Genomic DNA, 14,627 nt, shown 5'->3' on the forward strand with positions numbered 1-14,627 from the left:
CCTTCGGGATAGATACTGGATTTGAGGTAAAGCGCACTTTCATCTAAACAATGAAAATTATAGGGTCAGTTTGACTTCATCTTTTTCAAAACTAAAATTTAAAAAAAAAACGTCCTTCCGAAGCGGGCAACGGGATTTCAATTCTGATGACCGACAACTTCTTACGGGCAAACCCCACACCAAAAATAGTGCCGACAACCTACGGAAAGAGAATGATAAAGATTTTTGATTTACAACAGGGGTTAAATTATAGCAGAAAGCAATCTTTCATTTTTTTAAGAAGCTTGAAAAAGTTTGCGGGTTACTGTTATTGCTGTGGTTGAGCAGACTAGCTAGCCCGCCGGACAATTTGCTTGGAGTTCCTCGAGAAGGCGGACTGCTACCGCTCGTCATAACACCACCGATGCTACCGGGAATGCTGCCAACAGGTGAAAGATTTTCCAAGGCCGGTGCACCTTCTAAGAGATTTACGTGTTTTTGCTCTTTCTTCCCGTCGGCGATGAAGCTCGCCACAACAACTTGAACGGGAGATGCAGCGGTTAGAAGTCCGACAACTCCGCCACCAAGGACTCAACCATCAGGACCAGCCAAAGAAACACTCAGGCTGCCAGTTCGACCGTGTTGACCGCCGCTCTCTGACAGTAAAAATGAACCGGAAAATGATGATATTTAAAACAGACCCTCATAAGTTACTATTCCACTGGAAGTTGCAGCCTGTCAAAGAGTAACATTAGAGATAGCGCCATTCGCCGAAAAAATGCATATAGCACGAGGTCCATGCCGAGAAAATGACATGATCTTTTGTGGAAACATCCTGTCCAGCCTTAACAACAATAACATGTGGAGTAAATCCAGTTTCTGCAGATCCAAGTGCCAGCAACTACTGCTTCTTTCCAGAGCCTAATGTTCGTCCCTTTATCTTCGTCATGGGATCACCTTGAACAGAAAGATCAATGTTTCCCTGTCCCATTGAAAGTGGAGAGAAGCCTCCGATGCCTGGTGGAGTTCCGGAGGTCGGAGAAACTGGGTTCAGAGCAAGGGCCATGGTACCATCAGGGGCATACTTTCTAGGCCTCCCTCGCTTCTTCTTCACCAGCTCACCGGTTGTCACACTTAGGCCATGAATAGATGCAACTGGTGGGGCGGGAGATCCATCACTCCCAACGTAGATGGCGGAGTTTCCTCCCAAAAAATGGGAAGTTGAAACACTAGAGATCATGGAGACAGGTGTAGCGTTCATGGCGGAAGTAACTTGCTTATAAACAACAGTGCCATCGTTAGTCACTGTGAGGTGCATGCTAGAAATCAAGGGTTTGGTCGGCACTGGGAAATTCTGCATCCCAATTCTAAAAGATTGCTCGTACCTCACTTTCATGGTTGTAATGGAGAGTCTCTGAAACACATCAAAAGCGTTTTGAGCTCAGATTCAGCTAGAACTCCAGAATATTGAAGATAACCACATCTAGTGCACGCCTGATGAGCTCACGAAGGTATATATATAAAAAGGAGCTACAAGTGGCTCCTTACATGTTAAATATCTGTAAAGTTACAAAACCAAAAGCTAGAGGAGGGTTGACTCAACACCAACACAAGTGTTAGCAAACCCCTCAATAGTCATGTAAGGAATCTGAAGAAAAAAACCAAACACCAAAACCCCCTATGACAATAGGGGAAAGAAAAATGACCAGAAAAAGAAGAAGAAAGGAGGCTGCACTAAGTAGACACTGTCTCCATTTTTCTTGATTGCAATTTTGATTCATAGGCCAACCAAAATTCTTCCCTGTACTAGAAACTACAAGACATGCACATAAGGGCAGCTTAAATTATCTCCTGTCAAAAGAAGAGATAGGTTTGAAGATGGAGCCTTGCCAACTGTAATCACTTTAGAGTTCCTTCCACTGGTTGCCAGAAAGTTGGCAGGACTATTGCCCTCTCTCTTAATGTGTTGAAATTTTACCCGTCTACTACCCAGATCAGTGCTCAGTCTATTTATCCACCTTAGAATATACCGCGGGGGTTCTTCTTTCATCAGAATCTTGATGCAGGTTAGAGAGTCAGACTCAACAATTAACTGTTGGATCTGACATTTGTTAGCAAAAAATATAGCCCAATATATGGCTATCATCTCAGCCTCCAATGTATCCCAAACCCAGGTAAGAGAGGAGAAATAAAGTAGGCTCATCCCTTAGAAGTTTCTGAACACACCTCCAAACCCAGCAGATCCCTTTAAAAAACTCCCATCAGTATTAACTTTTACCCATCCAAAGGGAGGAGGGGTCCAGAATACTGTAAGAGGTTTGAAGTTTGGCTTAACTCTAGAATTAGAACTCCAATGTTTAAACATGTTAGGGAACTTCAGATACTTAGTAATTTTTTGCAAGTAAGAAATGCAATTTGAGATCACTAACTGAGCCAAATACTTAATATCCTCATATTTATCTTGATTCCTACACATCCAAATAAACCATGCAACCACACATGAATGACTTGAAGTTTAACATCCTGCCAATCCCTCTAGTAATTGAAAAATTTCTCTCAGTTGATATTAATAGTATTCACTTTTAGTTTCATTACAAGTTCAGACCAGATCTGTTGTGAAAATTTTCACTTGAAAAGAAGATGCTCAAGGGTCTCCTCCTCATCATTAGGTGTACCCACAGGACAGTACCTGGTAGCAATATCATTAATCAAAAGGCTATTAAAAGGTAAAGATTATATATATATATATATATATATATATATATATATATATATATATGGGTGTCGGCTAGGTGTGGAGCTCTGCTAGGGTTTCTAGTAGGATGACCATGTACTGCTGCTGGCTGGAGGGTGGTGTCTCTGTTGTGGTATTCAAGTTTTCTTTTCCTTTTTAGTTTAAACTGATAATCTCCCTCTCAATCTTGTACCCCTGAAGTTCAATTGTGGGGGTTAATCTTCCATTGATTTAAACTTTCTTGGTGGCTGGTTTTCTGTTCCTAAATGGCATTTCCTCTGGTATTTGGTGGAGTCCCTTTTTCTGCTGCTACTTGTTGGTTTACTATGAAGGTTTCTGCTCTGGAGACCTATTTTCTGTCTTGTGATTGTGTTGGCTTTGCTTTCATGGCCACTCCCATTAACATTGTAACTGATGCCCAATGGACAAAGGCAACCTATGCTAGTATTGTGGGGAAATTAGCAGATTCTCTAAATGATCCTGAAAACTTATTTTTTCCTCAACTTTTCCATGATACTGCTGCAGGGAGGGGAAACAATCCATGTATTCATCCTCGTGGTTCTAAAGAAGGAGAAGCTGCTATCTACTTCTCTCCACATGAGATTTAAACTCTTAATGAAAAAGCGAAATTTACCATAGTGGGTAAATTTCAACTTGGGCACCCAAAAATAAAAATTAGTTAGAAATTTCTTTACCTCACTGAAATTCAATGGAGATTGGAAAATAAGGCTGCTATATGAGAGACATTTATAGATTCAACTCTCTAGAGAGGAAGACTATGCCATAATTTTTTCAAAGAAATCTCTTCAAATTGGTGGTACCACCATGAAAATTGTTAAGTGGGAGCCAAATTTTGACCCAAGCAAGGAACCTCCTGTGGTTCCCCTTTAGTTTAAGCTACCTGGTCTTCCTCTACCATATTTTAATCTCAATGCACTCTTCAACATTGGGTGTGCCTTGGGCAGGCCTTTAAAAGTGGATGCCCCAACATATAATAAAGCCAGACCAGCACCAGGAAGGATACTCATTGAGAGAGATGTTACTCTTTCTGAACTTAAAAGAATTTGGATTGGCTTAGATAGGGAGGGATTTTGGTAGAATGTGGTTTTAGAACAAAAGCTATACTACTGCCATCACTATAAAATGTTCAGTCACACCAAGGAAAGATGTTACAGGCTTCGTCCATCTCCAAAAAAAAATCTGAACACCTAGGAAAAGAATTACCAGAATACTACCCAAGAACAAATCCCAAATGTGGATCCAATTGCTGACAACACTTTGGCTGAACATGCTAAAATTTTGGGTAATACTCAGAGTTCCAGCACCCCTTTTAACTCTAATGCTTCAATTACAGCATCACAAAGGGTGATCAGGGAAGAACTAAACTTAGTAATTTTGAAGTCAGCCAGCTCTATCTCCCCCTCAGGGATTAAGGAGACAGATGATGCTCCTGTTAAAAATGTTGACAAGGCCCACAACGTACCTAATGATGATTGCATTGTAGAAATGCAGAATCTTCTGACGAAGGATTGGCAAGTTCAATCATCCAAGAAGAAAATGAAACAGTTGGCAATAGAAAATAGAGATCCTATAGCTAACCAAGTCATGACATCTCAGATAATGCAAAGGCCAGAAGAAATGAACCAGAGGTTGGGGGAGGGCTGGCAATGTCATATTTCTAAGAAGAAATAGAAGCAAGGCACTGAAATTTAGAGAAAACCTAGTGGGAGTAATGTTAGTGGGGGCACTCAGAAGCCCCCCTCCCCCCCATCATCCAGAGGCAGAACAAGATCCAGATCCCAACCTTCCATTCACCTCACCTCATCAGATGATTAATTTTTTATGTTGGAACATAAGGGGCATTGCCCACCCTTAATCTATAAATAAATAGAAATATTTAAATAAAAAATATAAGTTCTGGTGTTTTTCCATCCTTTAACCAATGTTTCTTCTTAATCCTCATAGATTCTGTAACAAATTCTTTAGTTTTACTTTATTTGCTAATACTAATAACAAAATCTGGTTCTTTTGTAGAAAATAAATCCAATGGTACTGTCTACTGAATCATCAAAAATTACTACATCTCTCCCTTAAAGTCAATGGACACCAATGCTTTGCCACTTTTATTTATGTAGGATGCCACAAAGAAGATAGAAAGGACCTTTGGCTTGCTCTTCACAGCATTAGTGAATGGCCTCCCCACAGCTGGTGGGTGGGGATTTCAACTGTATTACATCTGCTGCTGAAAAATCTAGTGGCAGGACCCCAAATATCTCCAAAATGACAACTTTTAGCGATAACATCCAAAAAGCTAATCTGTTTAATCTTGGATTTCAGAGGCCCTCTTTCACTTGAAAAAGAGGCCAAATCTAGGAAAGGCTTGATAGGATTCTTGTGAATGATCATTGGTTCCAAAATTATATTTTGACTTTTGTTACTCATCTCCTTCATGTTGGGTCTGATCATAGCCCATTAATAATTACTATCACTTCAAATCAGAATCCTGGGAAGGCTGCCCCTTTCAAATTCTTGAATATCTTGACTTCTCATCTTACTTATTCTCAGTTAGTAGATGGCAATTGGACTGGAGTAAGTCACCCTGATCCATTAATTAAACTTAGCTTACTCCACATCAAAGTTAGCAAGGCCCTCAGAAGATGGGGTTGGGACACTTTTGGAAATCTTTTTAATATTGTTTCAACTACTGAAAAAGAGGTAGAAGCTCTGGAAGCTGAAGTTCAATATGGTTATGCTGAGGAGTCAACTCTTCAAACTGCCCAAAATAACCTTATTGTAGTGACTGATTACCAGGAGAAACTACTCAAACAGAAAGCAGCTATCAACATCTTTACTGAGGGAGATAGAAATACTAAATTATACCATGCTCATATTAAATATAGAAGAAAATGTAACAATATTCACTCCATTCAAAGTCAAGATGGGATTTATCTTCATGACAATAAATCTATTGCTTAAGTTGCTGTACAATACTTCAGCAAGCTCCTGACTCATTCCACTGATAATAGAACTCCCATTGATAATTCCTTATTCACTAAGGAATTTGAGATAACTAGTAACTTACAGATTACTGAAATCCCCACTTAAAATGAAGGTTGGATGGCTGTTAACTCTATAGACAGTTCCATGTCTGCTGGCCCAGATGGTTTTACTGCAGAATTTTATAAGAAGTCATGGAAAATTATCAAATTGGATGTTATTGAAGCTATCACCAGTTTCTTTAAAGGGAACAACCTTCCTCCCTACTTCAGTGAATCTAATGTCGTTTTGGTTCCTAAGGCTGAGGTACTGAAAAGGTGGGAACACTATAGACCTATCTGCCTAACTTTAGTGATCAGTAAGATAATTAGTAAAATTATTGTCACTAGAATTCAACCTCATCTAGACTAAATTATCAGGCCTAATCAAACAACATTTATTAAGGGAAGATCCATTTCTTATAATGTTCTACTTGCTCAAGAGTTGTTCCTTGACCTTGATAAGCCTTGCAGGGGTGGCAATTTAATTTACAAGTTGGACATAAAAAAAGCTTATGATACCATTGATTAGGGTTCATTCTCAATGTGTTGGCAGCTAGGGGCTTCCGTCCTAATCTCTGCAATCTCATTCATAGATGGCTCATAAATAATAAGCATTCTATACTTATTAATTGGCAAGCTTGGGGATCTTTCGCTGCTACCAGAGGCCTTAAGCAAGGGGACCCCTTCTCACCTACAATTTTTATTCTGGCACTAGATTACTTATCCAAAATGCTAGACAATACTCTTATGAATTAGGCTTATTCTAAGTTCCATCAAAAATCTAACATAGACATCTCCCACCTGCTCTATGCTAATGATATTACGGTTTTTTCAAGTGCCCATAAAAGTGCAGTTAGAATAGTGCATAACTGTCTCCAAAATTTTCAGTCCAATTATGGTATGTATTTCAGCCCATCCAAATGCCAGTTATTCTTTAACAAGAAGACATCTAGTAGTAGTAGACAATGGGTTGCCAATCTGACTGGGTTTTCTATTGCCCATACCCCCATTAAATATCTTGTGGTGCTGCTTATGAGGGGTAGAGTAAAGCAGACACAATTTGATGATGTGCTCCTCAAAATTGACTCTTTTCTGAATGGCTGGTCTCACTCATTTCTATCCAATGGGGGCAGAATCACTCTTCTTAAAAGCATCCTCACTACATTTCCTATCTATATTCTCCAAACAAACTATATGAAGAAGGGTACACAGGTCCAATTTGAAAGGGCATTCAATAGATTCCTGTGGTCTGGCTAAAGAAAACAGCTGCGCTGGGCTTCTCGGCAAAAGGCTGCTAAACCCACTTCTGCTACGGGGCTTGGCATCAAAAGACTTCACCATCTGTGCCAGATAAACCTATGCAAACTTTGGATTAATTTCAGAGCCCAAACCTCTTTATGGGCCAAATATATGATGGGAAAATACTGTAAATCTCAACACCCTACCACTGTTATCAGGAGAAATGGTGATTCTAGAATCTGGATAAACATGCTTAAAGTAAGGCAAAAAGCTGAGGTCATGTTTTTCTGGGATTTAGGGGAGGGCAAAGTTAACTTTTGGCTAGATCAGTGGTGCCCTAGGGAGTGGCTGGTCCCCCTCCAACAAATTTCAATCCCAATTATCTGTTGTTGATTGCTGGATTGGGGACCACTGGTCCTCCACATTATTACAAAATCTCCTCCAAGAACCTCATGTTTCTCTGGTCTCTACTATTCAATTCAATAGAACTAAACCTAATAAAATTATTTGGCAAACTCACACTAATCAATCCCTTTCTAAGGCTATTTATGTTATGCTTTACAATTGGGAATTGGTACCTTGGGGTGATATAATATGGAACAAATTCCTCTCTTACTCAATGGCTTTTTTTTATTGGAGAAAGTTCCACAACTTGTTGCCAACTGATGATATCCTCAAACTCAAAGGTCTGAGAGGACCATCAAGATGTTATATATGCTTGGAAAAGGAAGAGGAGGTCGATCAAATTTTTTTCAAGTGTACCTATGCTCAAAAGGTCTGGTTTGAACTTCTTAATAAGCTTAACCTGAATATCATTGATCCCCCCATATAATTTTAAGAACTAGTTAGCATAGTTGGATGGAAAATAAGCTTACTTCTATTCCTTTCTTAGTGGCTTAGTTGCTATGGATGGCTAGGAACAATGGGAAATTTGATAACAATCCCACTCAGGTTTCCAAGGTGGTAAGGAATTGCCTTACTTATACAAACTGATCAATTTTAAGAACTTCTCCAACATCTGTGGCTCTTTATTTTCTTTTGATACACAAATTTTAATGGAAACCCCCTAAGCCTTCCATCATCAAAATTAACACTGATGGTAGCTTCAATGCCAGGGGTGTTTAGGAATTACTCCAACAACTACATCCTATACTTCTATGTGCCAGCCATGCCCTCTGATGCACTAGAGGCTGAACTTAATACAGTGTATTGGGCACTTAAGTTTGCTCTAATTTCTGGTTGGTTTAACATCTGACCGGAAGTTGATTCCCTGGAGCTGTTAAGACTTGTGCAGTACTTAGACCAAGCTTCTTGGATTCATAATCAGTGGGTGAAAAAGATTAATAGTATTTCTTTTGATATTAATCTACAGCTATCTTTCAACTATAGAGAGGGCAACAAACCTGCTAACTGGCTTGCTAGAAATGGACTTCACTCCCAATCATTTGCTGTGGCTGTTAAGCCACCTCCTCATCTGGACTTCCTGCTCAAAGGTGACAAGATTGAGGTTCCCCATTTGAGGATTATTGCTTCTCACCCATTTGGAAACTTTCAAGTATAATTTTTGGGGGTTGTACTATCTCATCTTTCTCTTTTGTTTCTGTCCTGAATATCTCTTCATATTGGAGCAACTACGTTTAGAGTTCTTGGTGGGTGTTTCTCTTGGGAGGGCTACTAATCTTGCTTCCCCTTGGCAATGGAGGGAGCATCTTCATAGAGATTATAGCATCAAACTAAGCATCAAAATCTCTTGCCTTTTTCTCTTAGGATAGCTTTTTAGACACCTTTCTTGAATTGTAACTGGTGGTGGTGTTAGTTTTAGTAGGTGTTGTTGGACCCCTTGTTTTGCTTTTGTTTTGAAGGTGCTTCTTCGGTTTCATCATTGTAATCTTTTCATTAAATCAACATGTAGGGAGCCATAAGAAGCTCTTTTTACCAATATATAAATATTGGCTCCCTAGCTCTATTAGGGTTTCTACTTCAATGGTGTTGATAAAAGCAAATGAGTAAAAGAGAGAGAGAAGGGAAAAGAGGATCCCCAAAACGATACAAAACATATACAAAAGCCTAAAATCCAAGGGGTTCCTCCAAAATAATAAACTACCAAAGAACACATGTAGTAATTACAATTCTAAGATTTGGGACCTTAAGTTTATCCCCCTAAAGCAGACAAGAAAGGGGAGCAGGAGGAGTGGTAAACATAGCAACCATCTGAGATTCAGCTCCATCAATAGCTAATAGGTTGGCAGGTCTATTTCCTTCTCTGTAAATAAAGGAGAAGCAACCCTTATCTCCTTAATAATTTTGATGCATCTGGGTTATCCACTGTTGAATGTGCCATGGGGGATGATTTTTGTGTCATGTAATCAACTAGCTGAGAAGAGTCCATCTCAGCTTGTAAGGGAGTCCATCTATTCAAAGCAGCCATCTTAAGAGCCCAATATAAAGCAATAGTCTCAGCTTCAATGGCATCTTCAGCTTTGATAATGGCTTTAAAGTAAAGCATGCAGTTGCCTTTATGATCCCTGAAGATTCATCCAATTCCTGCTTTGTGAGGGGTGAAGCTGCCATCTACGTTGACTTTTATGAGAGGATACATGGGTTTTTCCCAAATAACCTTGGTTACCTTGATACTATTCTGATCAGTTGTTCTATTAATCTTCAAGATATTAGGAAAATTTTTCTAGAGGATCAGCTTCTTGATATGAGCCAGGAAATTGGCCAGTACCTTGCCAGTGGTAGCATCCATATCATCATGTTTGGCCTTGTTTCTGACATTCCATAGGAACCAAGCAATGATAAAGGGGATGGCACCAAGTTTCAACCTATGCCATTTAAACCAACATTCACCTATCCTTTCTTATCCCAAATTGATTGTGTTAATATGGAAGGATTATTGCAAAGATTTCCATACACTCCTGGAGAAATCACAGGTAAAGAAAAGGTGGTTAACGGACTCCATATCATTTCTGCATAGCTGACACAGGAAGGGGCCCTTTAGCCCTTTTAACTTTAGTATGTCATCAGTTGGAAGAAGATCATTCAGCATTCTCAAAGAAAAAATGACATGGAAGGAGTTAAGAATTTGTTCTATAAGTGCTCACCCCAAGGAGTCTTTTCCCAATGGTACAGCTTGTTATAGATAGCTTTGGTAATTCTTTGGTTGGAGCTGGAAGTAACTGCCACTTTGTCTTTCCTGTTGCTATTAAATTGAATTCTAGTGACCTTTCTAACTGAGTGATCATTCAACATTGTTTGGAGTAGCTCCTCAGACCAAGATTGTCCACTTCAACAGTCTTTCACCAACAGATTCATATTTATAGTGTCATTCAGAGGTTCTATAAAGTCTGTTGGGCACCATTTATCAAACCAAAAATTGATATTTCCTTGCCCCATCTCCCATATGTAAAGGTTCTCTGCCCTTTCCTTCACTTTTAGCATTTATCTCCAAATTCTAGAGTCCCCCAACTTCCTGGGCACCATGTTAGGATGCTCATTTCTGCAGTATTTAACATGCATAAATTCAACCCATATGTTATCTTTTTATCTGAATTTTAACCAAAGTATACACATGCTGATATGCTGTTGTTTCTTAAGTCCCTTAAAACCAAGAACACCAGCATAAAGAAGTTTGGCCACCTTCTGCCAGCTTGCCCAAATCATTTGCTTTTTTTGATTGGTCTAGAGAAACCTATTGAAAGTTCTCTCCAACATCAACTGGGTAGTTCTCTTCATAACAGCCACTTGTAAAATGTACATGGGGAATGTTTTGAGGATTCTTTTCAAAAGTTTTATTCTTCCCCCATTGGACATAAATGAATTAGTCCAACATTGAAGAGTGGAGTTGGTTTTATCAACTATCTCATCAAAATGTATTTTCTTGGTTCTTCCCCTATTTAAGTAAACCCCCAGATACTTGAAAGTGGTAGCCATGGAGGTGAAGCCAGTGAGCTCTAGGATCCAATGTCTGTAAGCTTTGGAAACTTTTTTATTTAATAGAACTTGGAACATTTCTTTGTTAACCTCAAGGCCAGAAGTATGTTAAAATTTCTGTAGAGAGTCATGTAGGATCTTGACAGCTAACTTATCATCTCTGGAGAAAATTAGAACATCATCAGCACAGATTAGGTGGCTTATATCCATTTTAGATATGTTGTGGTATATGGTGTAACTCTTCCTTTGGTATGGTCTGTCAATCAGTTTGGACAAGTAATCCAGTGTAACTATAAATATGGTTGGAGAAAGGGGGTTTCCTTTTTTCAGACCCCTAGTGGCCTTGAAAAAGCCATGAGCCATTTATCAACATAAAATTAACATTACCCTCTAGCTATCTTTTGATAGTATGACAGGACTCAATAGAGAAGCCATTAGCCCTCAGAACCTCCATGATGAACTCCCAACTCACCATGTCATAAGCCTTTTTTAAGTCAAGCTTAAATATCAAATTTACCCCCTGCAAGGTTTCTCTAGATCGAATAATAATTCTTGAGCAAGTAATAAAATATCCCTAATGTTCCTTCCCTTCACGAAAGCTGCTTGCTTTGGGATGATCAAATGGTGAAGAATAGGTTGAATTCTATTCACAAGGATTTCGTTAATAATCTTTTGGATCACATTAGTTAGGCTAATAGTTCTGAAATGGCTCTACTTTTTTTTAGGCTGGATTTAGGGATGAACACAATGGTGGTGGCACTATAGTAGTTTGGAAGTGGATGTCCCTTGAAGAAATATTGCATTGCATGAATAACATCTTATTTGATGACCTCCCCAGCCTCCTTATAGAAATCAGCAGTGAACCCATCAGATTTTGCAATGTCAATTGAAGATAGGGCCTGTTTAATCTCCTCCTCCCTTGGAATTTTAGCCAGATTCAAATTAGCAGTGAACTCCCTATCAGAGCTGAACAAATTATTATCAATCTGCTCCCTTTAAGAAATTTTGCACTTCATAAGGTCTTGACAATAGGCCACAACACTTTCAGCAATCCCATCCTCATTTCTAATCCAATTACCTTGATTATCTTTGATTGAGTGGATAGTATTGCACTTTTTTGATACTTTATGCATGCATGGTAAAACTTGGTATTTCTATCCTCGTTAGTGAATTTGATTTTAGCTGCTTTCTATCTTAGGAACTGATCTTTCCAATCCACAGTAGTTAAGAGTTTCTCATTTACCTCCAAAAGGGAGGCCTCATCCCATTTTCCAATACTATGATTCCACTCCAACTGCTTGAGCTCCTTCTCAGCTTGTTCCACACCATTAGAAATGTTCCCAAAGGTATTCCAATTCCACTGGTTTAAAGCCTTTCCAACCTTTTTCTACAGATTCCACAATTTGATTAGAGGGTTGAGGTGATCACAATCCCTCTAATTATTTTTCACATTCTATATGAAATCTTTATGACTAGACCATACATTCAAGTACGTAAAGGCATGCCTAATATTATGTTCATTAGCAGAAATGGTGATCAACATAGGTCTATGGTCAAAACCAGCTAGGCTGAGATGAGTTACAGTGGTTTGCAAAAAATTTTGGATCCAGCTTGCAAGCATTCTATCCAAACTTTCCCAAAGATTCTCCCTTCTCCAAGTGAAATCAGGGCCATCGTAACCAAAATCAAAAAGACCTGCATTCTAAATATTATCATTGAAATCAGTCATTGTGGTAATACATGGAGTTCTACCACCCTGTTTCTCAGCAGGAGATGCAATGCAGTTGAAATCTTCCCCCACAATCCAAGCAATGTCTAATTGGTTCTTGATCTTGTGTAATTCTTTCTGTAGTTCCTGCCTAGCTAGTTTGGAGCAGCCTATATACACAAAGGTAGCAAATCCAGCCATGCCAGCCATATTAAAGGAAAAATGCATAAGTTGAGGGTGGTTTAGTTGGATCTTGCATCTCATTTCAGTTTTGCATAGGATCCTAATTTTGTTATTCAGGTTAGTAAATAAAAAAAAAAACATGGGAAAGATTTAGTATATTTCTAATGGTTGTGATGAACCATAGGTCCTAAAATAACCATACACAAAAATATATACTTCTTATTTAGATACTTAAGTTTTTTTAAAAATAGGGGGTGAGCTATCCCCTTATATTCCAACATAACAAGTTAGTCATTATGTTGGGGTGGATGTAGGGAGGGTTCTGATCTGGATCTGGTCCTTCCCCTCATTAGTTGAAGATTTGAACTCATGTGAACATTCTGGCCTACCAAATTTTTTGTGACAGAATCTTCCAACAGCTTCTTAACTTCCAATTTTGATTTCCTTTTCTTCTTTGCCTTCTAGATATTCCAATTCATTTCCATTAGTTTGTTCATTTCTAGTAGCATCTAATCTGATGATTTGTTGGTCACCAAAGACTCCCTTTTAAGCACTGATCCAGTGACCTTGGTGGGAGGTTCCATACTTCCTTCTCCAACTTCAAGGTAAGGAGAGGGAACAACAGTGCCCCCCCCCATCCAGGTAAGGTTTAGTAAAAGTATCAGCAAGATGTGCCAATTTGACATGTCTATTGGTTACATGAGGGGTTTGTTGCCTTAGAAACAGTGAGTTTATTTTTTTCTTGTCCTCCAGACTCATTTCCTCCCACTGGGTGAGATATGGGCCTCCTCTCAATAGGTTCCTTCTTTGTGTTATTTTGGTTCCTTTAAGTAGGGGGATGTAATCTGTATCACCTTCACATAGTATGTCCAAACATCTTGCAATGTTGGCAATAATAGGGTTTTTTATCCATAACAACCTCCTGCCAAAATCCATTAAGCTCATCACAAATCCAAATTATTTTCATCTCTGGGAGAGTTATGTTCCTTTCTATCAGGATTCTTGCACTTGCTGGTCTAGCTTTGTTATAGGTAGGGGCATCCACCTTTAAGGGCTCTCCAATAGCACACCCTATGATCAACAGTGATTTGAACTTGAAGAGATGAATGGGAAGGTCTGGTAATTTGAACCAAATAGGAACCACTGCTAGCTCCTTGCTAGGGTCAAAATTAGGAGTCCATTTTAGAATTTTCATGTCAACACTAGCAATTATTATAGATTGTTTGGAAAACAGTCTGGCATAGTCCTCTTCAGTGGTGAGTTGAATTAGGAGGTGTCTCCCATCTAGTAAACCAAGTTTCCATGCTCCAATAAAGTGAAGAGAATCAAAATAATTTCTAACCAATTCCATCTTGGGATGTCCCAAACTAAATTTTCCAATGACTGTGAACTGAACTTCCATATTTACTTCAGATATATTTTGTGCAGAAAAGAAAGCAGCACGCTCACCCTGCTTGAGTCCCACGGGGTGAATGTAAGGGGAGGAGCTCTTTCCAGTAGCAATGTCATGGAAGGCTTGTGGGAAAACCAACTTATCCAGGTCTTATAGAATTTCATTGGTTTTTCCTACCACCTCAGCTTATATAGGTTTTGCAGGGGCACAAACTCAGGCTCCAATGGAACAGTACCTTATGGAAACTTAGAACCCAGGAAGAAGAAAACCCAAAGAATTGGCCTCCAAAGTAGAATCCAAGCTTCAAGCAAGTCCCTTGCAAACTCCACAGACTTACCACCCACCTCCAACCAGCACCCAGGAAACCTCATCTGCCCCAAAACCCTAGCAGAGCACCAGCCTCCACCCACTCCATTATAT

At 39.2% G+C, this 14,627-nt stretch overlaps 1 pseudogene; it reads right to left on the reverse strand.

Annotated features, from left to right (window-relative positions):
• Positions 1–267: 267 nt before the first annotated feature.
• Positions 268–1,375, reverse strand: LOC110038339 (annotated as a pseudogene).
• Positions 1,376–14,627: the final 13,252 nt, after the last annotated feature.

This window comes from Phalaenopsis equestris, unplaced genomic scaffold (genome assembly GCF_001263595.1).
Source record: "Phalaenopsis equestris unplaced genomic scaffold, ASM126359v1 Scaffold232557, whole genome shotgun sequence".
Classification (NCBI taxonomy): domain Eukaryota; kingdom Viridiplantae; phylum Streptophyta; class Magnoliopsida; order Asparagales; family Orchidaceae; genus Phalaenopsis; species Phalaenopsis equestris.